This window comes from Salvia hispanica, chromosome 1 (assembly GCF_023119035.1).
Source record: "Salvia hispanica cultivar TCC Black 2014 chromosome 1, UniMelb_Shisp_WGS_1.0, whole genome shotgun sequence".
Classification (NCBI taxonomy): Eukaryota; Viridiplantae; Streptophyta; class Magnoliopsida; order Lamiales; family Lamiaceae; genus Salvia; species Salvia hispanica.
Window position 1 is genome coordinate 17,319,026 of NC_062965.1, and position 6,000 is coordinate 17,325,025.

Consider the following 6,000-nt stretch of genomic DNA (forward strand, 5'->3'; position numbering starts at 1 on the left):
TTCGGGTCAAGGAGCTGCAGGTCGGGCAGAAAGTACTCCTTTTTCAGTCAAGGCTCAAGCTCATACCTGGGAAGCTGAAGTCCAAGTGGATAGGGCCTTACACAATCGTTGGTATTCGAGTGGAGCAGTGGAAATTCAGGGAGTCAATGCTAACTCTGTTCCTTTCCTTGTTAATGGTCATAGAGTGAAAGTGTTTAGGGATAGTTCGGAGTTGTGTGAAGTGGAAGAAATTCCACTCCACACACCTTCCACTATTGCCTAGTAAGCCATGTTTAAATATTCTTCGGGAATTACTGGGTCAGGTAGATAGGGTAAAATTTTCGATCAGCTGACTGGACCAGTTAATTCCCAAGAATATTTAAACATTTAGGTGTAAATAACATGAATAAGTTTTTTTATGAAAATACAAAAATATATATATACTTCTAAAACCCAAAAAGATTTTTGAAAATTCTGATCGTCTATGGAAACGCACAAGTGTGAAAGGATCATCTCTTTGACCCAGACGTTCAGCAAATTTCGTTCTTTTTACTAAGTGTTAAAGATTACCCGGTCAGAGGGAAGTAAGAAAAATCAGGGGGAAGTTTGAATTTTGAAATTCAAAAAGCTGGCGAGGCGTACGGTTGCTTGCGTCAGAGACGCGACCGTTCGCCTGCAACCAATCATGATATTCCTTTTCTTATTTTTATTTTATTTTCTTTTCTTTTACTTTTATTTCTTTTATTTTCCTTTTATTTTCTTTTTCCTAAAATAACTTCCCTAAAAAAAACTAATTAACTTCCCTCACCTAAAATTATTTTCTCATAACTCCTAATTCCCAAACTTTTCTTTCTTTCTCTGCAGATCCGAGAACCATCAAACCCACCGCCGTAAAATACCGCCGTAGACGAAGATGCAGAGAAATCTGGCGTCACTCTCAACCCGCGGGAAGAACCCGCCGAAGGAAAAAAAACCAAAAAGAAGGCAACAGAGGCGGCGAGTTCGACTCCCGCGGCCGAGAAAACACCCACGCCGCCACCAGAAGAAAACCCCACTCTGCCAGAAGTTCCACCGCAGCCCATACCGACCGAAGTGCAACCAGAGACTGACATCGGACAAGAAAACCCCGCCGAGGCAAAATCCGACGAAGCAGAACCGGACCCCGAGGAAATCATACAAGAATTCATGAGGAAGTACGGAAAGGGGCCGAAGGCGAGCAAATTCTTTGCCCAAATGTCGGAGGCATGCCGGAAACAAGAAGAGGTAATTCCTGCCCTAACCCCACTTACAATTCCACCAAGACCCCAAACCTTAATCGAAACACCCACTGCACAAGCCTTACCCACACACCCAGAAAACCCCCAAATTTTACCCGAAACCCTAACTCAAGAGACGAACCCCCCACACACTATTCCTCAAACAGAAACTGAGCCCCATGCCGAACCCTCTGTAAATGAAGAAGAAACTGGACAGGAGGAGGGTGATAGGATGGATACAGAGGAATCAGAAAGAGAGGAGGGAGGGGGTAGTCTAGGTGAGCAAGAAGAAACACCGGATGTAGAGGCCGCTGGGTCAGGGGACGAAGGGGAAAAAGAGGAGGGTATAGATGGTGGGGAGAATGATGGAGCAGAGGAAGTGAATCAAGAAGAAACTGGGGATGTGGAAGAGATTGAGGAACAGGGTGTAGAGGAAACTGTGGATGGTGGGAAGGGTAGTGAGGGCAGCGTGGGTGAAGAAGGTGAAGCAATTGATGACAAAGAGGCTGAGAAGGAAGGCGAGAGTGTTGATGAGGAAGTTGTTGAGAAGGAGACAGAGGAGGAAGAAATTGCTAATAAGGAGGATGTTGGGAAGGAAGAGGAAAGAGACGGTGATGGACAAGATGCCGAGGAAGCGTGTGAAGAGATAGAGACTGACATCGTCGTGGTAGACGATATAACTACCGATGACCAAGGGACCCCAACTGATGAGAGGCTGACGAGGAGGCACTCCCGTCGTAATAGGAAGCAAGTGGATGAGGCAGAGGCAGGCAGGCCCAAGCGCCTGAGGCTGGAGGACACAGAGGAGGCAGGGAATGATATCCCCCTGGTCCAGGAGACTGTGGCAGCCGAGAAGGAAATCTCTCCAGAGGCTATGGAGACGAGATACGAGGCGGAAAGGAAAAGGAAGGGGAAGCATACTGCTAAGCCCCAACGGAAGAAATCTCGCCCCGCGAACACCACTGTGGTGATTAGCGAGCCGGAGGCGATCCGTGTGCCGTTTGCCCATCCAACTGAAGAAGAGGAGGCTGAGATACCAGCCGTGGAGGAGAGCCCTTTTGAAACAATGGAGGTCCTTGTGACCAAGAGGTTGTTGGAAGCCATGGTCCAGTTTGAGGACCCAAAGCTGCAGAAGGCATGTGATGGCCGAGCCACGAATGGGAAGTCGGCGAAATCCGGAAAGAAGTTGTGCCTCTCGGACCTGGAGGATCTGGGAGTGGAGAAGAAGTTCATCTCCTACTTCAAAAGCATCGGGTTTGAGTGGCTTCTCAACCACAGCAACGCGGAGGTACCAGTGGCTCTGGCGAAGGAGTTCTTCACGTCCTTCAAGTTCAAACAATCTACAGATCTCGATGCAGACACAATCTCTTTCAGGATGTTCAACGAGGAGATGGAGATGAGTATAAGGGAGTGGTCGTTGAGACTGGGACTACTGACACCCGAGGAGGAGGAAGAAGGAGCGTGGAACGAGAGAGAGATCGGCGCACCCAAGTATACAGCAGGCTTCGATGCTGAGGAGGCCTGGAGGATGGTTGCCCACAAGAAGGTGGCCAAGTTCAAGACAAGCACATCGAAGGGGATACACATCACTGACCCTGTACTCCGATTGGCACAAGTATATATCGGGTACAATCTCTTGGGTCAAGTGGGTGCAACCCTCACTACTCCAGAGCTGTATTTCATGTGGTGCATGCTGAACAACGTGAAGGTCCACCTCGGGTACTGGACTGCCTATGCATGCCAGAGAGTCAGAACTCACTCCGACCGCCATCTCTACACGTGCAACTTGCTGGGAGCATACCTCCAGAGGAATGTGTCAATGAAGATAGCCAACTCGGTCACCAACCTGCCAATGTGTAGCGACCCAGGATACTTCGATCTCCCGTTCTTCTTCAACAAGGGATTGACGATAATGAAGGATGGCGTGCTGAGATTTTACGAAGTAGGGAAAGCTGATGGAGTGAAGATAAAGACCGAGAAGGCGGATGAAGAAGGTGATGAGAAAGTGGCAAGTGAAGGGTGGCAGACAAGGATGGAAGAAACGATGTTGAAGCTGGGAGCAAATACGGTGCAGCAACAGGAGATCTTGCTGAAGCTGCACCAGGAGGTGGTAACTCAGAGGGAGATGATGGCCGCGCAAGCTGACAAGATGGCCCAGGCCGTGGAGACAATGATGAAAATGGTCACCGTGGTTGACCAGAAGATCCTCCGGGCCCAGCAGCAGCGCATGCCTCCGAAGTTGCCCACAGAATCTAGGCAACTGACCCCGGGAGTCACCCCAGAGAAGCCAGCCTCCGGCGCCCAGGGAATGCCACCAGAGAAGAAGAGGAAGGACAGTGAGACCACCACCAGTGTACCAGTGAAGAAGGATACCCCTAGGCCAGGGGAACAGAAGGCCAAGAAGGATGATGAACCAAAGCCCAGCCAGAAGAAAGTGAAGACGGTGCCCAAGAAGTCTGGTCCCACGGGGGACCAGAGCCAGAATTGACCCCCCCATAACCAAGTAATTTTAAATTTCAGTTTTTTTTATGTCTTTTTATGTTTTAGTTCTTTTTACAAAGCATGCCCGTTTTTATGTGTCTGTGAATATTTGTGTTATCTTTTTATACATATGTGTTAGCTATCTTCTCCCACTTAGCCCGATGCTCGGTCTAAGTGTGAGAAGTTTGTTTTTTTATATAGCATGCTTTGGTGTCTGTTTAATTGTGTATCTTCTCCCACTTAGCCCGATTCTCGGTCTAAGTGTGAGAAGTTTGTTTTTATATAATATGTGTTTTGTGAGTCTGTTAAGTGTCGCACTAACTTAGCCCTGTTTTCCACTTCACCAAAAATGCTTGGGGACAAGCATGGTGAAGTGGGAGGGGGGAGGGAGTTAGTGCAAGTTAGTGTCAAGTATGTGTGTCTGTTTACTAGGTCTAGGAGTTAGTAGTAGTCGTTTAGTAGGAAATTTTGTGTTCTATGTTTATGCATAACTGGTAAATAGAAAGCAAAAGCCCCTTAGTGAGAGTAATTGAAGAGAGAATGCATGTCAACTTTGATGCTCTTTTCCTTAATAAATCAAAATCGGTTTGGATGAAGTAAGGACGATAGAATATGCCTCGACTGATCTAGTTGTGAAGCCCTCCATAAAAGTGAGTTATAAGCCTTAAACACTTCATACTAACACAAAATGAGAGGGCTGCCACTTGATGCTTAGGGAGAGAACTTAGAAGAAGAAAATTTTTGGTGATAGAAGTAACCTCTCGGGCCTAGGAAAAGGGTACTGGAGGTATAAGCTGGACGAAGTCCAGGGTCTAAAAAGGAGGAATAAACGGGACAAGGTCAAAAAAAAAATGGAGGTATAAAAGCTGGACAAAGTCCAGGGAGGAATAAGCTGGACGAAGTCCAGAGAGGGAAGGAGAAAAAAATTATAATAAGAGCTAAGACAGGGGAACTCTCTGACCCGAGGCATCAGTGGTATAGCACTATAAGAGCGAACGATCCTAACATCCCTGGTGAGGAATGAGTGATCGAGCGAATCCAACAGCTTAGTGAAGTTAGAGGCTATCTTGACAAACTGACAAGCCGATTAGGTAGAAGAAGGGAATGGAAAGATTCAGAGACTGTAGTTTCTTGGATTGACCTCAATCTTGTGGGGATGGCTGCTAGAAAATGAACCAGTTTATGCATTAATGTGTCAATGTGTTTTATTATGTGTCTTTATCTGTTTTGTTTGTCCAAGTCCTTTAGCGTCTAGGTCTAGTAGATTGAGTCTTTTTCTTTTTTTAGAGTCGGTTAAGGGGAAACCATGCATTGAAACTTGCCTTATTCCTTTTTCTTGTCTTTATACTTGAGGACAAGTATGGTTTTAAGTGTGAGCAGTTTGATAAGGCTCGTTTCATGCATCGGTTTATGGTTAAAATTCTGTGCATTTGGGGTGCTAATGTGCATTTATACATTTATGAGTTCAGATGCGTAGTAAATCTGCTGGGCCTAGGAGTTGCTGTTACCTGACCTGGCAGATGCAAAAGAGATGAAATTGAAGCAAAAATTAGAAGTCGTCGTTTGGACCTGGGAGAAACAAAAGTTGGCGACAGGAGCGGAATGGAGCGAGAGCAGATTATTTTAAAGAGTCTTACTCAAGGGCAAGAGCGTCAAATCACCAGAGGGATACCCTAGGGATCAGAGCCTCACATATATAAGGAGCTCAACCTTGAAGAACAAGACAGACCTTGGACAGCCACTTCTACACTTTCCTAGCTCTAGCTTTCGTTCTATGCTTTAGTTCCACACTTCAAATTTCTCATTTCGATTGCTGCGCACTTGGACATGGAGGATTCTGGCCACCGTGGTTCTCATCATCATCGTTATTTTGCTGTGTAACACCGCCTTGTGAAGGCGAAGAAACAATCTTACTTGCTTTCGTTGAGTACTTTGTGGTTTTTAAGTTCGCAACTCCAGTTTGTAACTTTGATCTTCTGGATTCAGACTTATTTCGAGTTATTATGGAAGTTTATGTTTGCTTTAGGTTGGATATCGTTGAGTTTATGTTTATCTCTTGCTTTTAGCTTGCGTTCTTTGTTTATTGTTGGATCTTTGAAGCTGAAATATGTTGGTTTGTTGATGGAGGCTGGGGATTTGCGTATGGAGATGTTTGGATCTGTTGAATCGTGGTGTTTTTGAGTTGGAATTTCGCGTATCTGGTGTTTGTTGTTTACGTTGTGCATGATTATGGCTGTTTACTTTCTGTTTCTGCATCCTTTAGGTCTAGTAGCGTAGATCTGTT